Source organism: Condylura cristata, unplaced genomic scaffold, assembly GCF_000260355.1.
Source record: "Condylura cristata isolate star-nosed mole 26May11 unplaced genomic scaffold, ConCri1.0 scaffold00027, whole genome shotgun sequence".
Lineage (NCBI taxonomy): Eukaryota > Metazoa > Chordata > Mammalia > Eulipotyphla > Talpidae > Condylura > Condylura cristata.
Genome location: NW_004567128.1, coordinates 17,532,011 through 17,545,796, shown reverse-complemented (window position 1 = coordinate 17,545,796; position 13,786 = coordinate 17,532,011).

The window sequence follows — 13,786 nt, the reverse complement described above, 5'->3', positions numbered from 1 at the left end:
TTAGGAATTTCATGACTTCATAAACATAAAAAATGTATCACCTGTTTATAAACATTTACTGTTCCCATCAAATAAAAAGAACTACTTTATTTTCTAAAATTAGAATCGTATCACCTAGTTTAGATGGTGTTAAGAGTCATTCTCTCTTTTGGCAATAAATTCAAGTGTTTATTTTGTGAAAGCTAATTTTTCTTATTTTTCAGTGTAACCTTTGCTAGCATAATTTATCACCAAATGGCTATGATGTGAAAATGAAAGTTGAATGTTATGCAGATGAAATGAGTCTGATTGTTATGGGGGGTACGAAAACTCATAATATTTTCTACATTTGAAAAAAAAAATTCCAGGTTTTCTTAAACATTGGCAATATGTAGAAAATTACAACTGTTGAAAAACAGTATACCTTTCATACCAATAAATGCACTTTTAAATGAAAATGGTTACAATAAACACTAAATTTAACAAAATTCCCCAAATTTATTTAAAAGCTGGTCTCTTTATCAAACCATTTCCCTGATAGACTTAGTAGAAATTATACACATTTTGGATCATTTGTCATTCTTAAAACACTCATTCTGAGTATAGTTTTGCTTATATGACATTCAACTTTTCACGTATAACAATAACAATAAACATGGTATGTATTTATTTTTAAAAGATTTATTTATGTATGTATTCAAGAACTGGGGTACAGGCCAGAGGTGCAGTGGGTGAGAGGATCCACCAGAGACAGAGACAGAGTGGGGGAGCAGAACAGCCAGATTGACTGAGGGGATAGTGGGCGGGTCAGGAGAGGTCTGCCATGTGAGTCACCTCCAAGCTGGGAATTGAACTCGTGCTGTCGTGGCTATAAATGGCTTCACAGTTTTGCACTATAACCATTGTGCCACCAGAGAGGACCCATGATAGATAATTGAATACAACGTTTACAGTTAACTTCTGTAAACATTTTATCTGAGTTGTCTTACTACAGCTACCTCATTGGGGAACTGATTGCTATTTTCCATATTTATAGATGAAGTTAAGTAGTGCTAAATTTCATACAGCTATTGAGAGTTAGACTTCATGTAACTGAGGATGTGCATCCTGCCTCTAGATTTTCTCTGTAAGAAAAAAAATACTACAGAACCAGGCAGAGAATTAGCAGGGCTAATTCAGTAATCAGAAAGAGGTAGGGACAGGTAGGTGGGCATAACTTCATTTTTTAAAGATTTATTTGTTTATGTATGCAGAGAAGAACTGGTGTGTAGGCCAGAGGTGCAGGGGGGCGAGTGGATTTACTAGAATCAATGGGGAGCAGAACAGGCAGATTGACTGAAATAAACTGCTGAGGGGAGTGGCAAGGCAAAGAGGAGAGGTCTGCTGCGCCCTGTGAGTGAGCTCCTTGGCTGGGGATCATACTGGGACCTCATAGGTGATAGCATGAGAAGGCTGAGACTTAACCCCCATGCAACCAGAGGGGTCCTACACATAAATTCTTTTTAAAGAACTTGGTGTCCTGGAAAGCAGTGACTGAAATCTGATGCACACAAATCTTACCTTAAATTATTAAAAAATGTAGTTTGTTCCACTTGGTGCCAGAACTAATAAATACTTTTTGAATTAAAAAGAATGACCATATGCTGTCTAATCTAGATACATACTCCAACAGAGTTTAAATCTTTTTTTTTTTTTAAGATTTATTTATTTGTGCATACAGAACTGGGGTACAGGGTAGAGGTGCAGGGGTGGTGAGAGGCTTCACCAGAGACAGAGTGGGGAGCAGAACAGGCAGATGGAGGAAGTACACTCTGATGGGAGCAGGGGGCGGGTCAGGCGAGGTCTGCGGTGCCATGTGCTCACCTCCGGGGCAGGCGGGGATGGAACTCATGCTGAAGTGGCTTAAGCTTCTTAGTGCTGTGCTTTAACCCGCTGCACCACCAGGGAGGGCCACAGAGTTTAAATCTTTGATGAGTAGATTAGGGAAATATTTCAAGAGCTATGCCAATCAAATGTAAACATGTCTTTTCTCAATATTCTGTGCTGCTTTGTTTAATAAAAAAAGATAAGTGTCATCCTTTGTGTTTGAAATGGACATAGTACCTGGATGTGTGAGATATACATTACAGATAAACACAATAAGTAAACACATTCAAACTAAACACTGGTAAATTTGGGGTCATATTGTAAGGAATGTCAACTTAGAAAGGTAAATGTTCATGTTTATTGTGAATATTAATATGAGGCTGGATTTTTGTTAATCAAATGTAGTGATACAAGCTTTCATTCTTAGTATTTTATGCTTATTAAGAAAAGAAAGCTAGTTTTAAGGTGATTGCCAATTGTTCACATCCAGAATTTTTTTTTTTTTTTTATGTCATGAAGAACTTGAATGTCAGTTGATATTTAAGTTAACAGTATAAAACACAGCTCCCCTTCTCTGGATAGCAATCTCTTTTCATCATTTGTTTCAAGGAGTCTTTACACAGACCTATTTAAAACATTAGGGATTCATTCATAGTTGATGTACATGTGCAGCATTGCTATTAATGGCAATCACGACAGAAGTATTCCCTCATGTCAAATCTGAAGAGAAATACTAAGTCTCTCTGACAGCATCAGAGATACCAGCTGTAAATTTTATATTTGTGGAAATAGTAGTATAAAGTCAAATAAGAGGGGAAAAGCAGTTTCCCTTCTCTTAAAACAAATCTGAATTCTTAGCATTTATAATGAAACTAAAAAAATGACTTTTTTTTCTATTTCTATGTTACTGTTTTCGTTTTTTGAAACAAAATCTTTTAAAGCAAAATGTATTTAAAAAGTTTTCTGTAGAAGTTATTCTCCACTTAACCGTATTTCTTCAGAGCTAGCTAATATCCAAGGAATAAATTATCTATAAGCTGTTTTTCTTTTCATATGACTGAAATCCAAGCCATTCTTTCATAAATCTTCCAGTGTCTTGCAAAGGAGAATATTTATGTACAAGTAGCTACTATGTATACATGGAAATTACAGCCACAGATTGAGTATAGATAAAATACTAAGTATTATAAGAAGACCATTATTTCAGGAGTACAAAGAAAACATTGATATTCTTGATTTCAGCATATCTTCCCATACAGACTGGTAGCAGATGCCAGATTGAATACTTGACTTGTAAAATTTTGGGTTTCACTCTTCATGCTACGTATATCACTAGAGAAAAGTATCTGTTGGCAACACATTCCAGCATCACTCATCAACACAGATTGCTGTAAATGCCAAACACTGAGTGTCGCCAGTGCTACAAGCATCTTTCTGTCACCATTCTCATGCTTCCTAAGCTTACTCTGCTTTTCTTTTCTTTTTTTTTTTTTCCTTCCTATATAGCATGTAGACTAGCCATGATCTTCATTACGGTTATACTTTTTTTCTTAGATAATATCTTATCTTTTAAGATATCCTCTTTTCACTAAGCTTTGACTCCTATTACTGACTGACTTTAAATGGTGACTTGTAAGAAGCTACCTTTCAATGAACATGTTATCTCAACTATATTTAAGTATTAAACAAACTTCTCATTCCTTTAGAATAGGTTTCATTTAACGACATTGTGCATTATTTGTCTTTATAGCTGACATTTAAGTTACATGCAAACAGAATTGCAAGTATTTTTCATTATTCTAAACTACACAGCAGACACTTGGGATATAGATTATTATAATCAATAAACGTTTGTTGAATGAATATTTTCAGTATATATGTGCACTATTTATTAAGAAAATAATTTGTCTCAAGTGCTTTTTGTTGGATAGTGAGAAGAATATGTTGATAAATAAATTATATCCATAAGAAAGTTATACATACATTTCACTAAATTGCTGTAGAAATTGATACAGTGTTGTTACAAGTTTACAGAAACCCCAGGGCTATTTTTCTGATAAAATTAAGTAAGAAGTTAGCTCCTTGAATAATACTTCACAAGGAATACCTATGTTACATGACTAAAAATAAATTAAATAAACCAAAAGAAAAATAACACAATGGTTCCCTGTTTCGTTTGATCAAAAAAAGATAGATATTATAGGTTTATCATGCACATCTTTTTCCATAAGCCAGGACTTTCTCGTTCTCTTAGGTCTTCCTCTGAACAATATGAATTTGGACTCCTTTTCTTCCCAGGGTTTTTATTTTCCTGATAATACTAATGCTTCTCATAACATGTGGCTGTGTACCTAATTGGCACTTAATAAATAGTTAAATGTCTCCCACAACTAACAGATGCTGCCAACAAGATTTTGGCAAGCTCTGGATTCTGTCAGTTTATGCTTGAAATCCCTGACAGAAGCCCAAAGCACTGATTATTGTTGACTAAAAAGAGACTAATGTGCTTTAGACCCAAGGCATGCACGTGGCGGTACTACATTCTGTTTGAAAATGTAAGGTATCTGACACATATTCTTGCTTAGATGCCGAACTGTGGCTGTTCCCTGTTGAGGTAGACTGTAGGGGATCCTTGTTGGAAGTAATTACTTGACTGATTGAGGACCAGACACAGTCAGTTAGCTAGGCTCTAGGCACTGTTGAATATAGTCCAACTACTTTTAGATCTGCACACTTTTCAGGAATAGGATATGTATGTGGTATTGTTTGGCAATTTGATTTAGTATCATACTGCCATGTGCTCGGTATCAGCACTTTCTTCATCACATAAAAGTTCTCCATCTGGTCCTTTTGAAAGGTGTTGTAGTAATGAACTCAAGATGCTATAAAAAAATGCCATAGACTGAGTATCTATTAAACAACAGATCTATATCTTACAGTTTGGGAGGTTAGGACATCAAGTTCAAGGCATCAGCAGGTTTGATGTCTGATGAGGGCCTGTATTCTGGTATATAGACATCTATTTTCTCATTGTGTGCTCACATGGAGGAAGAGGCAAGGGGGTTTCTTGGCTTCTCTTTTACAAGGGCACTTAATACTGTTCCAAAGGGATCCATCCTCAAGATGTAATCACTTTATAGATTTACCTCCAAAGACCACCACACAGAAGGTAGAATCAGGTTTCAACACATGAAAGGAGGTCTTATAGCATAAGATCACGTACCAGCCTCATGCTTGTGTATTTCTCATTTCTGTGTTTTTCATCAGGCTTGATGGGACCTTTACCACACATGTAGAATATTTGTCACTATCCGGTAAGTGTTTGTACACTAAAGTCCTTAGTCCTCACCCCACTATCTAACTTAAAATTGGAAATTGCTAAACAGAAACTGTTTTGAGGCCAGATTCTTCTAGGTTTTCTTCTATATTGTTGCATATTTACTAAGTATTTACTTTCTGTGTGCTTCAGATCAGTATTTAGTTTAACGCCTTTCACTTAGTTCAAATCCATTCTAAATTTGATAACTTTCCTAATATTAATATAAGTAAGGTAGTTTATTTCCCTACATATAATATTCTAGCTAAGCTGCAAGTGACTAGTTTTGAAGAAAATTGATCTTAACAACTATGGAAATTTTATTCTAGTCCTTTTCAAAGTTGTCGATTTATTTAGGTATTTGTCTAAAAATGAAGCCTGAATTTTAGTGATGTGGTTCCACAGTTCCTTTATAAAGTGATAGGAATTCTTTCTAAATTTCTTAAATAGAAAATCCTAAAAACAGAGTTCATCCATGGAACTTACCTTTAGGAATAGGGGAAAAAGGAAAGAATGAGCAGATGGAGGAACTTTATTTATTTATATTTTGCAGTGTTGCTGTTTTGCATTTTACAGGAAAGTATATAACCTTTTAAAATTAAAAACAATCATAGGCACAATGTTGAAATTTTTTTTTTTAAGATTTATTTATTTATTCATACAGAACTGGGGTACAGGCCAGAGATGCGGAGGGTGAGAGGATTCACCAGAGACAGAGTGGGGAGCAGAACAGGCAGATCAACGAAGTACACTGCTGAGGGGAGCAGCGGGCGGGTCAGGAGAGGTCTGCCACACCATGTGGTCACCTCCGGGGCAGGCGGGGATCGAACTCATGCGGAAGTGGCTTTGACTTCTTAGTGCTGTGCTTTAACCCGCTGCGCCACCAGGGAGGGCCACAATGTTGAAATTTTTAATAACTTTTTTGTTCGTTTATTTATGTATTCTTTCACTCTACCCATGAATATTGAGTGTTTACATTCTCACTCTGGGAAATACAAGAAATAGTACCCTATTGCTGCTATGCTATTTGGATTTGAGTCTTGCCATATTATTTACTGACTGTATGTCACATGCCACATTTACACCTTATGTAAAGGTGGAATAATTAAAACACCTACTGTTTTGGGGAGAGACTAAATAAGTTAACAGTGTACAATGCATGCAGCTATATTTGGCAGAGAGGAAACTGCAATTATTAGGTGATTATTATAAAGGAAAGAAAGTATAAGCAAAGGACTTATGACTTCCCCCCTTTTTGGGTAGAATCTTAATTAAAGAAGGCTCTCTAGATGTAACTAAGTTATGATGCTGAAGAATACTGAGGGATTTCCCAGGTGAAGTAAAGTGGATGGCCTGCTGAGCTTGTGAACTAGAATCCAGATGGCTGTGAAAGTTTATTTGATTTGCTCAACAACTTATATTTGTAAATTCTCATATAAAAAATCAGATCTGAAAAGTCAAAATCATGAAACTTCTCTACCCTGACAGCAGCGGTTGGGGGGAGTTGCTTAAAGGTCCTTAGTCTTCCCTTTCAATTTCACCAGCACAACTGTTGACACCTGATACTGCAGAAGATAAAATGCACCAATGCTATTGTTTTGCTTCCATGCTGCTACCTCCACACACACCCTGAAGCATTTCAGTTGTTGACTTGCAGAGGATCCTACACAGACTAGCTGGAGTAGTTGATAAAGAGCTAAGTCAAGATCAGAATCATAAAAGGTGGACTCTTTTATGACCAAAAGAATAGTGATTATATCCTGAAGCTTCCGGATATCACCAATACTTACAACAAAGGGAATTAAGTGATGAGAGCTGCTGTTTAAAAAGACCATACTTATATCACATGGGGAGATACTTAGTGGGAGGTTAGACTGATTTGAGATTTTTTTAACAGCTGACTTTGAAATCCCTTAGAGTTATATGTGAGTTAAGGTCATCTTGTGAGTCATATGGCCTAGTTGAACTAGACCTGGTGAGGTTACCAAGGTGGGTTAAGAGGGAGAGAGGTTTGGAGTTATAAAGAAAAAGTGCTCAGGATATTCACCTTAGGATCTAAAAAACTCTGTACCAAAATAAATTAAAAAATATGTGGTTCTGGGGAGGAAGCATTATGGACTATGGTAGTGTATTTGTGTTGTGATGGATATGGTGTGATACCATCATTTGAAGGCTGGGTTCCTATATTTTTAAATGATATGCAGTATTGTAAAACTGTTACCAAAATATCTAAAAAATAATGAAAATAATTAACAGAAATTAACAACCTAAGCACTCTGAGATGCCAGGATGTTTTCTTGTTTTAGGAAATACAGTCTGCATGTGTTAGATTTTAACAATTATAAATGTTCATTCTAATTCATTCTAGTAATTGCATAGAAACAATACAGCCACCTACACAATAAACTAAATGTACAATATTTTCCTTACACTACAATTTTTACTTCTTCCCAGTGATTCCTTGTATCAGTTACCGGTCTCAGGCAACCATTTAGACTTTTTTTTTGTACCATTGGTTGGTTTACAACTTTGCATATGATTTACAGGTTCTTTGCATATAACCAGGTAATTGTTGTTTGTATGTTGATTAACCTGCCCCTTTGCTAAACTGATTCATTGTTTCAGTTAGTATTTTAGTGGAGCTTTGGGGTTTTCTATGTCTATTTTTTATGGACATAGATGGAAAAATATAGTTTTAATTCTTTCTCAATTTTGGTTCTTTTTATGGATATCTCTTGGCTCATCACTCTGGTGAGGAATTCCAATACTATGTTGAATAATCATGATGAAATTGGACATCCTTGCCTTGTACCAGATCTTAGTGGAAAAGCTTTAAATTTTTTCATCATGGACAATACATTAGCTGTGGGTCTGTCATATATCACCTTGATTACTGTTGAGTCTTGTTTCTTCTGTCTCCAGTTCTTTGATGGTATTTATCATAACAGATATTGAATCTTATCAAATGTTTTCTTGGCATCTGTTGATAGGATATGTCTTTGGTCTTTCTTTTTGTTGATGTAGTAAATTATATTTATTTGTGCATGTTGAACCGTCCTTGTATTTCTAGAGTAAGTCCCAGTTGGTCATGATGTATGATGATTTTAATGTAGTATTGAATTCAGTTTGCTAAGATTTTATTGTTGATGTTGGCAACTATGTTCATCAGGAATATCGGTCTGTTGTTTTCTTTGTGATGACTGCTTTTTGTATCAGAATAAATTTGGCCTCATTAAATATGTTTGAAAAAATGTGTTTGGATGTACTGTTTTTTTTTTTTTTTTCTCCTTCCAACTATTTTTGCAGTTGTTATATCATCAAGATGAGGGAAGGGCCTAGAGGTGGCCAATTGCTGGTGTAAATATGTTATGGAGGGAGAGCTGTCTCTTATTTATGGGACCACTGATATCCTTCTCCTATGGGGATTCTGATCTGAGAGTCTGCAGTCTGTATTGTCACTGTCTTCACTAATTCAGTTACTCCCAGGAGTGGGAGTGAATTCTATATAACCGCTTCTGTTTTTTGTTTTTTGTTTTTTTCTTTACTAGGGACCCAGTCTATACAGAACAACCCAGTTCCTCTCTATATATTTGCCCTCCTTCATTGGTGTGTGTTTCTGTCCAATTTCCACTATCTCCTCCACATATAGAGTCCTTGACTGAGTAGGAAACTCCTTGTTCCACAGCTCATTGTGAATGCTGTTTAATTTTGTATTGTTTCTTGGACATACGGATATTAAATTTTGGGTATTTTGTATTCTGCTATTTTATGAAATGAGTGACGTTTCTGTACATTTAACAGGCAGTGATCTTAGTTGCACTTAAATTTCAAACTGTTTTTTCCATGCATCATTGTTCACTTAATTCAGATATTTTGTCTTTTTTTTTTTTTTTTCAGATATTTTGTCTTTGGGTGAATTGTTTTTAAGCCTTTTCTGTACATGTATATGTCCAAGTTCAGGCAGAAAAATGAATAGAGAGAATTAACACTTTTCCTTTCTGGATTCCTTCATATTATTTTCTGCAATAGTATCCGCGACTTCACTTTTCTGGCTTTACAAACTAGAAACCCTGCAGTTTTTCAATAGTTACTCTGATGTCTCCTGCATTGAATGAATGTACCTGACTGCAGGCTAAAATTCATGAAAATGGACTTTCGCTTCACACATCAGTCCTCCTTAGAGGATGTACTAACCATTAGATTCTCACTGCTTATGTTCTCTTTCTGTTGCCTGTATGTATAAGCTCTTAGTATGTTTAATTTTTTCTCTACGTGAATAAGAACTGCCAAGTTCTTTTGTCATTACTAATGAAATCCTCAATTTTCAATAAGTTAGTTTTTGAACATTATAGTTGTTTTAAATATGACATATTGGCAATAACTTTTTGGTGACAGTTTCTATTATTCAGAATTTCAATTTAGTTCTTATTTAGAATTTGTCCATCGTTGATAAAAGAATGTGTCTTCTATTTTCTCCTCTCTTTCAATGATGCTTTTGCAATTTTTCTACCTTTGACATGAAAAAAAATCCTTTTTTACAAAACTCAATATCATAGTTCTATATATTATGGCAATAAATCATGTAGGTATGTATTTGTGCAACTGTTAATTTAAGCTTATATTAAGGATTAAGTGTTATGAATGGGAAAATAATAGCAGCAAATTATTCCTTTTTCTTATTCCTCTTTCCTACCCATTTAAACTTGATGTGTCATAGGTTTTCTGTACTCCATCAAATGAAAATCATATTTGCTTTGAAGTAAATGTTTTAGGTAAGTACTTCTTTTAGGTAAATGTTTTGAATAACTGTTTCTACCATATGTCTTGTGGGAAGTTCTCTCAGTAGTAGATATGATCTTGAGTGATAGCAGTCACATGGAATATCTGCGAGGTGGGGAAGCTCACCATCCTTTCAAAACACATATATTTTTTTTTCCTTGCAATGTGTTGGCAACTGATAAACACGTCCCTCCACAAATATCTTTTACTTCTTTATAGTACTTATAAAAAGCTAGTGGATCATTAGAGTAATCCCCTGAGTGAGTTTAAATAGTTATTCCAGAAACAGAGAAAAGAAACATCAGTGAAGCAGAGATTTATTTTTAACACTCTGACTTCAAGGTCTGAATTGATTTTTCTTTTGTACATAATGGTGATAGGAAGGTGAAGGCTAAGAATCAAAATCTATAACCTTTTATCTTATTATAGTTTATGAAATATGAGTATTTTTAAGAGAAGGAACTCCTGTACAGGAGAAAGAATTCATTTCAATCTAGAGAAAAGTTGAGTGTTGGTATATAAGGTATATATATATATATATATATATATATATATATATATAGTAGCACAATTTAGCAATTATTTCATTTTCTTCATTTATTGTTGATTATATAATACCTCCCTCATACCGTTTTTTGCAATTTTCAAAATTATAATTTTCCATGAACTTTTGTCTACCTATAGCTATAAACTTTTGATTATGATATGCTCAAAATGTCACACTCCATAATTTGTGACTTCATCTCTGATCATTAAAAAATACTTAACTTGGCCCTCCCTGGTGGCGCAGCAGGTTAAAGCACTGCACTGAGAATCTAAAGCCGCTTCCGCATGAGTTCCATCCCCGCCTGCCCCGGAGGTGACCACATGGCGCGGCAGACCTCTCCTGACCCGCCCGCTGCTCCCCTCAGCAGTGTACTTCCTCGATCTGCCTGTTCTGCTCCCCACTCTGTCTCTGGTGAAGCCTCTCGCCACCCCTGAGCCTCTGGCCTGTACCCCAGTTCTGTATGCACAAATAAATAAATAAATCTTTAAAAAAAATACTTAACTTGAAGCTTAATCCTATAATAGCTAAAATTTAAATTGAAGAGGATTTTGTGAAATCCAAAGAAGCAAATACCTTCAGGTAAACAAGAAGGGTTATTTGATGGAGGACAAAGCAATGTGAAGATTATCAGAAAGTGGTTTCAATGGAATTAGTTCTTTGTTGTCTTTTTTTTCTTTCTTTCTTTTCTTTTGCTGGGGTGGAGGTAGGAAAACTGGGGGATAGGCCAGAAGTGTGAGGTGTGGAGTAAGAGGATACACCAGAGACAGAGTGGGGAGCAGAACAGGTAGATTTACTAAAATACACTGCTGAAAGTAGCAGGGAGGGAGACAGGAGAGGTCTGTTGCACCATATGGATTAGCTTTGTGGCCGGTGATTCAACTCTGTCCATAGTGGTGATAGCACTGAGACAATCCCTAGGTCACCAGGGAGGCCCTCCTTACTTAGATTTAAATGTGCAACAGTCTGGAGTAACTTTTCATTTCCTAGAGACAATCCCAGTATTTCACAAATTAACACTGAGGCAAGTACTGCCTAACTGTGTGCCGCCCTGGTGGTGCAAGGTGTTGAATCTCAGTACTATGAAGCTGTCCGTAGCCACTACTATATGAGTTCATCCCTGGCCAGAGAGCTGACCCACATAGCACAGCGGACCTCTCCTGTCCCTTCTGCTGCTCCCCTCAGCAGTGTGTTTCATTCAGTCAGCCTGTTCTGTTCCCTACTGTCTCTAGTGAATCCTTCCATTTTTCTAACCTGCACTCCAATTCTTGTATGCACAAATAAATCTTTAAAAACTGAAAAGAATCAAATACTGCCTAACTCTACTTAAGTAGTTATTTGAGAGTAAATAACTGTTTACTTTCTGGTGTTTTGACTTCTATGGCACTGTACATTCAATTATACTATACTACCTAAACATGATAAGGAATGTATACAGCTCTAAAAATAATCAGTCCCCCCATTACTCACTGCTACCACAACAGACATTACACCAGTCTCTATTCCATTATATTTGTTTATATAGTGATGATTAAGTTTGTGATTAATTGATTGGCTTAAATATTTAATAGATTTATTGAGGTATGAATAGTATATAGTGATAGACATTCAAATACCACTACTTGGTTAAGTTTTAGCAAATATATTTATTTGTATACATACAATCACAATCAAGATACGCACTCTTCATGCCTTCTAGAAGTTTTCTGCTGACTCTGCATTTCATCCTTCCAACTACCACTCACTTTACCAGTGTCTCCAGGTAGTCACTTTACATTTGCATTTTCTCAAAATTAATGGGATTTTACATTATGTGCTCTTTTTATTACCTGGCTTTTTCTACTCAGTATAATTATTTTGAGATCTGACAATGTTATTACCTATAGAAATAAGTCATTGCTTGTTATTGATAAAATTGTAGCTGAATAATATTTTTTTAGATAGATGTAGCAAAATTGCTTTATCCACTTGCCTCTTGATGTACACATATAGGTTGCTGGATTTATTTTTTTTTTTTAATGAACCTGCCCTGAACATTTTTTTTTTTTAATTTAATCTTTGTGTCTACTTCTGAGTTTACTGTTACTGGGTGGATAACTAGGAGCAGAATCATCACTGGTCATATGGTAAATTTATGTGCTTTGAACTTCTTTTGGAAATGATCATACCATTTGAAATTCTCAATAGCAGTAGAACAGGGTTCCTGTGATTGAAAATTCTTGTAAAAATCCATGTAGGCAGATTTTACTGTTTTTATATTCTTTTTAAAATTTTAACCATTCTAAATGGTATGTTGCAGTATTGCAGTACGATTTTAATTTGCATTGTATGCTATATTATAGTGTGCTTATTTTTAGTTCATATGTATTTTTAAAGACCAAAATTATTTTATTACTGAGTTTTCCCTTTTTTTGTTCATATTTTATTCATTTCTACTATGCTTTATAATTACTATTTCCTCTCTTCGACTTGTTTAGCTTTAATTTCCTTTCTTTTACTTGTTTACTTATGATAAAACTGAGGCTATTGTTTGGCAACTTACTACATTACTAATTAAGAATAATTAAGAATTATCCTTCTTGTATAAAATATAGAGGAGTGTTGAAATCTCTGTATATATAAATGTTTCAAATTACTTCATATTCTGTTGTATTACCTCATACATTATTGAAAAGTGGCCTTTTTTTTTTGGCCTCCTTGGTGACTCAGGAGTTAAAGTCTCAGTGCTATCAAGGTATCAGCAGTCACTGCAGCATGAGTTCTATCCCCATCCAGGGAGCTGATCCACCTGGCGCAGCAGACCTCTCCTGTCTCCCAGGCTGCTCCTGGTGGATTTCAATCCGCTATTCTGCTCCCCACTCTGTCTCTGGTGAATACTCTCCTGCACACCAGCCCCTGCATGTCTGGCCTGCACCCCAGTTCTTGTAAGCATAAATTGACAAATAAATTTTTTTAGTGGCATTTTTTGTCCTAGTCACATTTTTTATTATGTTATTTCTTTTGTGTGATATTAGTATATGTATTCTGCTTTCTTATGATTAGTGTTAGCAGTTTATATCATTTCTATCCTTTTACTTTAAATCTGTCTGTGTTTATATTTGAAATTAGTTTCTTTTTGGCAGTATGTATTTATATCAGGATAGTCTCTTCCTGTTGAGTAGTTAAACCACTCATATTATGGTTATTGATAGGATTAGGTAGAATTTACTATCTTGGATCTATTTTCTATTTGTACCATCTGTTATTTTTTTTCACAGTTTTTCTTATTTGATTTAAACCTAGTCACTTTGTTTGCTATTCAG